This window comes from Nansenia antarctica (genome assembly GCF_963989245.1).
Source record: "Nansenia antarctica genome assembly, chromosome: 15".
Lineage (NCBI taxonomy): Eukaryota > Metazoa > Chordata > Actinopteri > Argentiniformes > Microstomatidae > Nansenia > Nansenia antarctica.
Genome location: NC_137685.1, coordinates 18830111 through 18843053, shown reverse-complemented (window position 1 = coordinate 18843053; position 12943 = coordinate 18830111).

Here is a 12943-nt window from a genome sequence, read left to right as displayed (position 1 = left end):
TGGAGTCTGCACACGCTGTGGGAACATGAAGTGTTCAGAGTGTTAGGATACCTGTAATGGAAAACTGTAATATTCCATCCTTGATAGAACTGTGTCATTTAAATTAGGGATGCACCCAATTGAAATTTCTTGGCCGAAGCTGAATTTAAGGAAACATTTGTCCGAATACCGAATGCGTACCGGCAGTTTTTCATTTCACTATTGATCACTTTTATTGAACACTCCAGCAGACATTAGGCTATACCAACAGCACAATAAGCACAATAACTGGAAATAAATAAATAAATAAGAACAGCATTGCTACTCAGGGTTTTTCCTGCCACAAAATGAGGTTATGACAGAGAAGGTTTGTTAGTCCCCCCCCCCCCAAAGAGCCACTGCTTTTTGGTCAGGCTGCATTTGCAAATAAGAATTTGTTCTTACATGTTTGCCTGGTTAAATAAAGGTTAAATCTTTTAATAAAAAATAAATAAAAAATAAAATCCAAAACCTATTGTTGACTGTCTGATTAATACAACTTTTCAGCAATTGAAACCCCTGACAGACTTAAAAACTGATCATTTTGCAAATAATACATTAAAAGGAGCACTGACTAACGCTAGTATAGGCTCAACTTGTCATTCTGGATAATGGAACAGCAAGCCAACTAATGTGACTTTCAGGATTTTTGATATGAAATAACGTTTCGACCTAAGACTATTCTGACAGTTGACAAAGTGACGAGTGTGCAAGCCCAGGGCTCCACATGTTGCTGGCTGGTTCCTTGTTTTGTCTTCGCTAGCAAAAACCAAAGCTAAGCTTATTTGCAGCACAGCGCCACCAGGGTTAAGGTTAAATAGCGCCCCTGCCACCATATTGGGCGCAGTGCCGCAATTGCAGTTAGAAATGACAGAAATCCACCGAGTGCAACGCTTGTCGAAAATACGACCGTCAGAGTTTTGACGAGAGCTGGAGGCGGCAAGAAATATGACGGAGGCGGCCGCCTCATAATTCTCTATGCAGGAAAAACCCTGAAACCCTGCTACTATTCACCTGTTGATAGGATGTGTTTTTCCATTGTGCATAGGTAAATTCTAAATACTGTATCATTGGTAATTATAATCAAGTTGTAATATCTAAACTGTTGAGATTGAGCAAACCTCTCTCTGTCTCTGTCATGCACAAACTGACCATGCTTTTCTCTGTAACTGGACCGGAGCCAGATTTAGACCACGGCTAGTGGGGCCAGTATACCTTGCAGCAGGGAAACCTGACTAAGGGGCCAGGGGAGAGGTCAATAGGTCAGTATATTTAGGACCGGCCAGTCAGCTGACCAGAGTCAGGTAACTGAATTGCCATGACGACCAACCCGTTATGGGATGTAATCATGAATAATGATTTGCAAGGTACAGCTGATTCCTGTGTCAGCAGGAATCTAGATTATAAGGAGGCACTGTGAATGTCATTCTGTGTGCGTTCTCTGTCTGTGCCTGCGACTGAACACACCCGGCGCCGTGAATAAACTTGTATCTTAATTGTCTACTTTGAGCAAGCTTTAATTAATTACTTTGGGGAATCAACAAATCTCGGCCTCCGCCCATCATCAGAGAATCCTCTATTATCAATTGGCGCTTTCGAACAGGATCAGCTTCAAAAGGTAGGAAATGTCTAACCATATTGACTATCTTCCCAGCTGTACAAAAAACCTGTAATTTCTTTCCTTAAAAGGAGAAAATGGGATGGATGTGATGATGGGGGATAATAACTAAATTGAAAGTTAAAGGACTAATATTAAACTAAGTTTGAGTACTGCTGTTGATAAACATGAAGGTCATTAATTCACATATAGGATAATACGTTATAAAAGGACAGAGCTGCTAGGTGTCACTCTGGAAGAGATATACTGAAACTGGATATTGATTAATTCATAGAAGAATTGATTAAACGGAATTGGGCATTCTGTGGGTTTTTATTTAAACAAGTAATGGTAATACTGTGGACAGGGTTACAGTACAGATCTTATATTGAGGTATTTGACAGGAAATAAGGTGAACTGCAGATCACGCTTGAGTCAACAAAGTTATGTTGATCTGTAAGGTACAGAAATAAGGTATTGTGTTATAGCACAGGATTTGAAACTATGCAGAAGTAGAATGTTGATTAAGACGGTTAAATGAATAAGGGATTAACACATAAGTGGTTATGGTATGTAAATTAAGGTGTGATTAAAGAAAAGTGTTTTATAAGAGGTCAAGCAATGTGGGTATATTCTGTAGAGAAATAGAATAATGAAGGAATAAAGGACAGCGGTAAAAAGACAGTTGTAGGACGATAAGAATTTGAACAGATATGGTTTTTGTGTTAAATGTTAAAGCGTAACAGATTTGAGTGACAAGATTGACTAATTGAGACAGGATAGAATAGATGAGACGTGGATTTAAATGACCTTGATGAAACGCAATACAACAGACTGAATTAAAGTATACAAGAAGTAATGAACACGAATTGTGTAACTATAAAGCTCTAACGAGACAATTTAGATAAAATAATTCCCTTTTACTAACATTGTGTGCATTTTAATTAATGAAAAAAATGGGTAATCAAACTTCTAGGACGGTAAATTGTGATAAACGAACCTTGAAATATAAATCTGAGAGAGATCTACCACGGGCAGAAAGGAAAGCCATTAAGAAACTATTGAAAATTGATCCACATATAATTGATATTCCGATAAAATACACTAATACAGTGACACAAAAAGGATGGATTTTACTTAAATTAGGACCATTCTATGCAGAACCATTTCTAACAAAGATTGCGGAATGGAGTGACGATAATTTCCCAAGTATCGGGAGTTTTGAAAAGAATAAACCGAAGATTATTGACGAATATTTGATATCAAACAAAACAATTAGAGATCCAACATGGGATACCGATTACATGAAAGAAGTCTATCAAGCATGGTTAATAATGTCTAAACAATGGCCTGGTAATATTGTCAGAAAGCAGGAACATGATAGGCCTAGCAAGAAACGGGAGGTAGAGAGTGTCTCTCCCATAAAATTACGGGCTGAGCAGGCTGTGACATGCAGCGTGGTCCAGGTGCAGGCACCGTTGCTAAATATAGAAGAGAAAGTTCTGTACAAACCATTAACGTTATCTGACGTATCTAAGATTATAGAAGACGCACCCAAACCCTGGATTAACCCTAAAGAATTCATAAATTGGTATAAAACAATGTTGTTACATGGTAATTTGAATGGCACGGATTTAAGATACATTCTGATCACTTTAATGCCAGATGTCGGAATTGATACTTTGATAAATGCTTGCGAAACTTTAAATGAACAAAATGATGGACCATGTAAAGGAAAAACAATAAAAGAACGTTTCCCATGGCTTGATAAGGAACACAAGAATACTCACATTGAACAATTAACCAAATTTCTAAACGACCATGCCAGCCAAAACCGTGATATCTCACAAATTCTTAACTGTAAACGTAAGCCTAATGAAACAATGTCTGACTTTGTAATCAGATTCCAAAAGACCTGGAAAGAAAAGGCAAATTTGGAATTAGAGGACAAACAAAACGTATTTTTTACAAACATGATTCTAGATGGTATTGGAGACGATGCGAAAAACTTCAAATTATCGACACCAGACATTTTCTCATTGACCCCAGCATTGATAGAAAAACGGATAAGGGAACTGGACGCTCTGGGATTGTTTAAGCAACCCCAAGCACAAGCTTTGGAGCTTGCACAATACACAGAACTAGACGGATGGAATGAATACTAAGCATTATGGGTAATGAAGTCTTACATGCATGTCGTGTGATATAGTTATATAGTTATAGTTATAGCGAAATCATTGAGTTAAGTAATAATAATCCTTGTTTTGATTAACATATTTTAAACAAATACTAAAGAGTGAAATGAATAACCATTTCATTTTTCAGGACAAGCGAAATAGCTTAGTACTAACATTCAAAAAGTGGTAAGAGACGAGTGCATTTGTGCTCCACAAAGCTGCACCAGAGGCAGACAACACTGTGAACCTACACTATTAATAGAACTGCTCTTGCAAACAAGACGCAGCTTCTGTGACACAGAGACACAGACACGCATTCTTGCAGATAACACATAAAAGTGTTACACACATACATGTAAATGTAGTTGTCCCTTATTGTAATTATCATACAATTCTGCATTGACTCAGCAAACGTAACATTTGAATTTACTTAGTAAACAGAGACATAGACCACGCATTAATGACTGTTAATGTTCACACAAGCAAAGAGGAATATGTGACATTTTGATGAGAGGATAATCCCAAACGGACAACACCTGGAACATTATGACAACTCTTGCCAATTCGATCTCCTGACAGAACCAAGAAAATGCAGAGAAACTGGGCGACGGACTAAAACGGGGTCGCTGCTGAAGGGCCACTCTAAACAGAAGTGGGGGCGAAAAAGATATTGAACGATTGAACCAGATGAGAGAAAGTGGAAATCACAAATGATAATTCTCTGTGTAAACTGTAAATGTAGATGTTGTTTTTCTGTTTGAAAGCGGAAACATGATAATGACATGACAGACTACAGACTTTGATAAAGTCGAATATGACAGTACTTCACACAATCAACAGTGTTAATCGGCCAACAGCTGAATGCACGAGCATTACACGTTGATGCAACATTTATGATAAACCATTCACACTGACTCAAGAATGTCTCTGATAAATATACTAAAACCAACGGGTGATTGACTGAGAAATATTGATTATAAGAGAGGGAGAGAACATTTAAATGTTCACAACAAACTTAAACCTTAATGCAAAATACGCTTATACTGTACATAGACCAACGGGGAAGTATCCACGCTATCAGTAATGATTGTGATCAGAATTTTTTAACATACGGGTAGAATAGAACCTATCTACCTCATTTAAAAAATATGCTTATGGGAATTGACTCAGATTGCACATTGACAGTGACTAAACTAAGTATTGAAGACTGATTTGGAAATTAAAGGGACGGTTCACGGTTTTTCACAACCCACGTCCTAGTTTGATACCCATGAACCTCAAATGACAAATCCTTTTGTTTCCTCTAGGAGCATTGATGAAGGACGAGTTAACCCATTTACGAGAAACTAAAGTGTCTGTCTAACTGTACTTAACGATTGTGCAACCTTTGTATCTAAAACTGTCTCAGCAGGCAAGTGCATAACTCACTAGACTGGGGGGACCACGGGAAGCCCAACCCACTCTCAACTCTGACGATAGGACCCAAGCAAAGGGGAAAACGGACACGTATTATGACAAACGATTACTGATTCCAGTACCATAATGATGACTATCTCTGCTATTAACAGCTATTCTTGATGTTGTTGTGTATTAAGATTGAAACTAGGACAAGAGATACCGGACAGACGATGCGTGCCGAGAGAAACCGTGTGATCCAGACCTCATTATGGATCAGGGGGATACTAGCCACAATATCGGTTATGTATACGATCTGGGTGATAACTAACGAAACAGACATTACTTTAACTGAAGACTCTGATACTAATCTTGTTCGCATGCGTCGTGACATCCAGGGATTTAAACCAAATAGCGCACTAGACTCAGTTGCAGGAGTTTGTCAGGTTGTTAAAGATTGTTGTACATATTCACCACAACAGGATTAAACCTTTAAGATCAGACAATGGGGACATAGCACAACGAACAATAGGGGAGAGAAAAGTAGGGGGTGAGGATTTAGAGTTTCAATAACACTGTTAAAACATTTGAGTAAGCATCATGATGGTGAATGAAATAATTTCTACTGTGAGTCTCTCAATAACACAGCAACAAGACAAAAGGACAACAAGGCTAAAGCAGACAATAATGGAAGAATGCTCCATCATCATCAGATAGTGCCTTATTGCTACCGGAAACGCATAAGGTCCCTCTGTTGAAGATCGACCTAGGATATCAAAGAACCAAGACAAGACACCACCTAAAGAAACTAATTGACTATATCCCTATTTGTTAAAAATGTATAATTGTGAAACAAACTATGGAAAAACATTTGATTTGACTTAATGATGGAAATGATACCTACTTCATTTGTAATGAGTATTTAGACATAGTAATGAGAAACCTATTTGGATATTTTCTCCTTTAAACAACAAAAGGTTTTTTATCCAAAGAAGGTGATTATTAATCAGAGTAGTTTAACCACAAAGTGACCTTTTACTCATGCCAAGTCAATTGTGGAATGAGATGTTTGTTTGTTTTGTCAGGCCACATGACTAAGGACTTATATTTGTCTGTGGGGAAAATCATTTAATGACAATTCCGGAGGAGGAATGTAAGATCTCAGCCATGTGGAAAGAAAGAGATATAATTAAAGTTACTGTCCATTAGAGGAGAAAAAAAAGAGTGAGCTGATAGGATGTGTTTTTCCATTGTGCATAGGTAAATTCTAAATACTGTATCATTGGTAATTATAATCAAGTTGTAATATCTAAACTGTTGAGATTGAGCAAACCTCTCTCTGTCTCTGTCATGCACAAACGGACCATGCTTTTCTCTGTAACTGGACCGGAGCCAGATTTAGACCACGGCTAGTGGGGCCAGTATACCTTGCAGCAGGGAAACCTGACTAAGGGGCCAGGGGAGAGACTGGGTCAATAGGTCAGTATATTTAGGACCGGCCAGTCAGCTGACCAGAGTCAGGTAACTGAATTGCCATGACGACCAACCCGTTATGGGATGGAGACGAGCCGAACGTACATCTAACTTTAGTGTAAACAACATGTTTGACAGGAGAATAATGATTTGCAAGGTACAGCTGATTCCTGTGTCAGCAGGAATCTAGATTATAAGGAGGCACTGTGAATGTCATTCTGTGTGCGTTCTCTGTCTGTGCCTGCGACTGAACACACCCGGCGCCGTGAATAAACTTGTATCTTAATTGTCTACTTTGAGCAAGCTTTAATTAATTACTTTGGGGAATCAACAAATCTCGGCCTCTGCCCATCATCAGAGAATCATCTATTATCACCTGTATAACCAGGGGTGCACATAACTTTTTGGGGCCAGTGCTCAGAGGAGCACCTAGTGATGCTGCTTGGTGCTCCCCGAGCTCGCGAGTCACGACCCGTCCCACAGGATGGATAAAAAAGGGATACATGGATAACTTATATTAGCAAAACGACATGTAGTCATAAATAAAGATGAACAAACAAATGATTGTGTGCAAAACAAAAGAAACAAATGCAAATTCAAATGACTGCTCTTTAAGCATGAAAGTCTGTCAGACTCCTTTAAATACAATGAAATCAACTGACATCACTTTAAGCACTAACTGAATGTCTGTTCTTTAAACACACTGAAATAAACGGACATCTCTTAAAGCACTGCTCTGTTCTGTAAACACTGAAATCAACTTTTCAACAAAAAGTTACAGCCTAAGCATTTATTTATGCTACAAGCTTAATCATCATCATCACTGCTCTCTTGACTGCTGTTATCACTGTCCTCAATTTCAACCATGGTAGAGGATGTTATAGGCTATCACTTTAAATAGCTCATTATTTTGATTGTGCAACAAAGTCTTTTTTTTTCTTTTTTCTAATAGAATTCCCAACCATATTCCCTGGGTCAGGGGTCGAGGTGCGATAATGAAGCTGTAAAACAAACGTCTGAACGTTTGAAAGCTTCAGAGAAAAGAAACGTGAAGTCCCTTGGTGTTGTTTTTCCTTTTAGCGACGAGTCGTTCAGGACTGAATTTTCACGTGGCGGCGTGATAACCGTGCGATACGCGATACGCGGAATGAAAGTACGAGTTACGATACTTTCCGAATGTTTTCGTGAGGGGAGTCGCCGTGGTCGTCGTCGGTCGACTGTTGTGATGGATTACTCGTCAGGCCTTCGGCTGAGGTGACGGCAAATAGTTACTTAGTGGGGCTGGCTTCTTGGATATTTTGACGGCTCGTCGGGTGCCTCAGTGATGCAGCAGTCAGCAGTTGGATTTTGAGGAAGTAAATTCCTCTCCCAGCGGTTCCAGCTGTTGGTGCGCAAGAGCGCCTTCGTGCGGCTGATCTGCCGCGCAGCATGCATTTTGGCGACGCATGCGCACTGGCGCACCAGTTGTGTGCACCCCTGTGTATAACCCTGCTACTATTCACCTGTATAACCCTGCTACTATTCACCTGTATAACCCTGCTACTATTCACCTGTATAACCCTAACTCTTTGACTTCAATAAATGGAATGATCATTTAAAAACTGCATTTTCTATTTACTCAGGTTATCTTTGTGTAATAGTAAAATTGGTTTGATGATCTGAAACATTTAAGCGTGACAAACATGCAAAAACACACGGAATTGGGAAGGGGGCAAATACTTTTTCACAGCACTGTATATGCGACCTGCCTGCTGAGACCGCAGTAGACATGACACATATCAGATTCATATCTGATAGAGGCCGGCATGAGATTGAGGCCTGAATGGGATCTGAGAATATCAGAGTCAATGTGCTTGTTTACTGCTTACACCTGCATGTTACATAACCCATCTGTGCCACATGAGAAAAAACGTGAGAAAAAAATCTGAATTGTGTCACTTGGACCTGCGGTGTAAATGCAGCCTAAATATCTGCCAGCGCCCTTTGATCTACTCATTAACCTGGCCTTCGCCAAATACATAGCATGAACTCACCATCTTCATCATCCTCACCAACTTCATCATCTTCACCATCCTTGTCCTCTTCATCCTCCTCTTCCATCACCACATCTTCCTCCTCTACTTCCTCTTCTTTCACCATCACATCTTTCTTCTCTTCTTCCTCTCCTCCTTCTTCCTGTTCTTCTTTCACCATCACATCTTTCTTCTCTTCTTCCTCTCCCCTTTCTTCCTGTTCTTCTTTCACCATCACATCTTTCTTCTCTTCGTCCTCTCCTCCTTCTTCCTGTTCTTCTTTCACCATCACATCTTTCTTCTCTTCTCCTCCTTCCTCCTCCTCCTCCTCTTTAATTGCCACATTGAGTTTGAGTGTTTTCCTGCAGTCTTCCAGCTTCACTGCCACCATCCATCGGCCGTGTGTGCTTTCCAGGGCTGCAGAACCACAGCCAGAACCAGGGGACTGTGTGGACCTGGGGTCAGACATGGTAGCTGGGCTGTGAGGTGGATCTGTGCAGTGGAAACAAAGGAAGCATAAACAGTGAAGAGTATATTTCTCAAACAATACCAACAACAACAACCCCTAACCAGACACTTAACTCTCTACTCCCTCCACCTGTCATTCTAACCAGACACTTAACCCTTCTAACCAGACACAACCCTTCTAACCAGACACTTAACCCTTCTAACCAGACACTTAACCCTTCTAACCAGACACTTAACCCTTCTAACCAGACACCTAACCCTAACCAGACACTTAACACTTCTAACCAGACACGTAACCCTTCTAACCAGACACCTAACCCTTCTAACCAGACACTTAACCCTTCTAACCAGACACTTAACCCTTCTAACCAGACACCTAACCCTTCTAACCAGACACCTAACCCTTCTAACCAGACACTTAACCCTTCTAAGGGGGTGTTCACCTTCAGCACCTTCAGCGCCTTTTTACATACAACCCTATGGGAAAAAGGGAAAAAACTGCCGCTTTTTAAAAAAAGCAGCCGTCTTTTAAAAAGCGTGAGAAAAGCGCAGCTGCCGCCGCCTTTTTCAGTTGAACTGAACTTGACTTCAAAAAGCACAGCCTTCACCGTCTTTTTACATACAACCCTATGGGAAAAGGAAAAAACGTCCGCCTTTTAAAAAGCGTGAGAAAAGCGCAGCTGCCGCCGCCTTTTTCAGTTGAATTTATTTAACTTTTCAGAAAGGCGCTGTGTGTCGTCAAGCGCCTTTCTGACAGCTGACCAATCAGGACGAGGAGAGTAGGTACGCGTGTACCTTCCCTAGTAACCAACTTCCTAGCAACCGGTGCTCCAAGGCGTCAGACCCATCAAGATGGAGAAAAACAATGTATCAGTTGAGCAACTCGTGATTGCTGTTTCACATTACACCGAGTTGTATGACATGAGTCACAAGAGATACAGCAACATTCACATCAAAGACTCAATCTGGGAACAGATCGGTAGATCTTTGGGTTTTTCTGGTAAGTAATGACAATGGACTCATTCACTGACAGCTAGGTAGTTAACTGCTAAATTAACGCTAGATAGGAAAGGTATGCAGCAGCAAATGGAAATATCTCCGAGATAAATATAAGAGGGGGAAGAGAGAAGAGCAGGAGAAGGCCAGGAGTGGTGCTGAGGGTGGTGTCAAGGAGAGGAAGTGGAAGTACATGGACATCCTAGCATTCCTCGAGCCTTACAATCAGGATAGGAAGACCACCTCCAACTTTGAATCTCCAACAGAGATAGGAGAAGTAGTTAAGTAGGCTATTAGTAATGTGTCTTGCAGAAAAACTGTGTATGTGGGCTATGGACCAATGAAAAGACAAAGACCAGGGGCCTCATTTATAGAAAGTACTTTGAATCAAATTTGATCTTACCCGTGTCGTACGTGGAAACGATCGTAGCTCTACGTCAGGTATTGACTTGACGAACGCACATTACCTACTGGTTATGCGGAGTTATTACAGGCATGTGAGCTGCACTGCCTACTGTAATTCATGCGACGGCTCGTAATAAAATTAACGATGTTTTTATCAGCCGAGAAAATTAGTTTAATTCAAGATTTAAAGGGGAACTGATGTTTATGATTGTATTTCAGTCTTCCTTTATATGCCAATAGGTTATTGTATGATGTAATCATTCTAGATTGAGGCGTGATAAAGGCGGTCGGGTATATCCCAGCCCTCCTTCATCCGCATGATGTGATCGGGGGAATTCGGGGGCGAGCGTTTGCGACCGCGCGTCTATTTCTGATAAAAGACTGTCGATCTCCTCCTCAGTAAAGTTTTTCTTCTTTCGTTTGTCTACCAACATGTGAACTCGTCAAAGGTGCTGTACAACACCTCAATTAAGCCTATTTATAGCACTTGGCTTAATTCAGCCGCTATAATTGAGCCGCTATCACAGGGCGTAAATACAACGCTCATTCACCTGCGTTCAATTTCAAGTATATTTGTTATTTATAGAAGGAAGTACGTACGCAATTTTAAACAAGCGCGGTTTTATCAATAATGCAGGGCTCGACAGTGTGACTGTTTTGGTCGCATTTGCGAGTGAATATATTTCTGTACGACTTGGAAATACATTCAATCGCACCAGTGCGACTACTGCTGAACTACTGTCATGCGCAGTCAAACTTATGTGTATAAGCGATGAGGGAATGAAAACAGTGAACAGAAACGCGTGTCGCAGAAATGCTTCACGCGAGTCCTCTCGTAGCGCTGTGTGCTTCCGGTTTCATTACAAAGAGGTTAGTGCCTGACGTCTAACAACATTCAAATGACTAACTTCATATTTTTTCGGATTTCAATGTATGACACATCATTTGAAAGCTTATGATCCGTAGTTCCAATCCACAACACGTCACATTTGAAAGTGTTTATGTAATTTTTTTACATTTGAAAGTGTTTTTTGTTTATATATATTTATATTATACAATTTACCAGTCATATTATGGAATGTGTCTAAATGTTAAAGTTCCATAAGTATAAGCAAAATAAAGTAACAGTTTGTAAATAAATAGTAGCATTTAAAAAAATAAAAAACACGAACCGTGAACCGTGACCCAAAAACCGAGGTTCATACCGAACCGTGGGCCAACTGAAATTAATATTCTTACTTCCCCTTTACATTGTGTGAGTTTCCATTTTTATTACGGCCAAGAGCCGGTTATGATCATTTTGATATGTTATGATTATGATAATTTGTTGTCGTTGACGAAAATTGCACAATTTTCATTGTGCTACTGAAATTATTGGTGTGCTACTAAATTTTTCAACATGGTAGCACAGTGCTACCTGGGGAAAAGGTAAGCGTCAAGCCCTGCAATAATGCTTACGACCATTTAGAAAAATGTGCTTACGTGCAAGTCAAAGATGACGTCCAAGTACATTTTTATAAATGAGGCCCCAGCCACTGACAGATAAACGTTCAGATTCACCAGCCACTCAATAGTAAATCATTATTTTGTGTCTGAAATAAATCTACCAGCCACTCTCATATTTTATCAGCATTTGGCCCTGTTATGGACGTATGATTAGGCGGGTGTTTAAGAAATGTATAAACTTGGAAAACGTAAATGTTCAAGTGCTGTGTTGGGTTTTTCCGTACAGGATCAAACTGAGGACTCCCTAGGCCTAGAGGATAGTCTACTTTCCACAGACCACATGCCTCCCTCAGTGACATCTACACATGCCTCCCTCAGTGACACCAGTCCTTGCCTGTAGGGCTGTCCCAAACGACTATTTTTCTAACGATTAATCTAGCGATTATTTTTTCGGTTAGTCGTTTACCGATTAGTCTAACGATTATTATTTTTACTGTTCGATTAATGTATCACTTAATTTCCCCCAAAATAATGGCTGTATTGTCTCTCTCTGTTTAACAGTGTCTTTATAAAGCACTCTGGGTAATAGCTGCTGCTCTTATAAAACAAAGCAGCGTGTGACATGCACATTACTCAGACGGCCGCCCCTTTAAATGATCAGCTGATGTATGGGGGCTGTCTGTGGGCCCGCAATTAAACACAGACACCTTTAATTCGGCAACCTGCTACTACTACTACTGTAACTGCCCCTGTCAAACAGCCCCAGACACAGGGCAGACTCACTGCTATGTTTAGCCAACTTGAATGCCAACATGGCCATCAGGGTTTTTCCTGGCTCAAAATGAGGCGGAGGTGGTACCAGTGGTGTTTGACATCGGGGGGGGACCCATGAAGCAGGGCTGTCTGGGGGTCCTTAAACATCAAACACTTAATTTCTTGCATTCTGGTGAATTGAT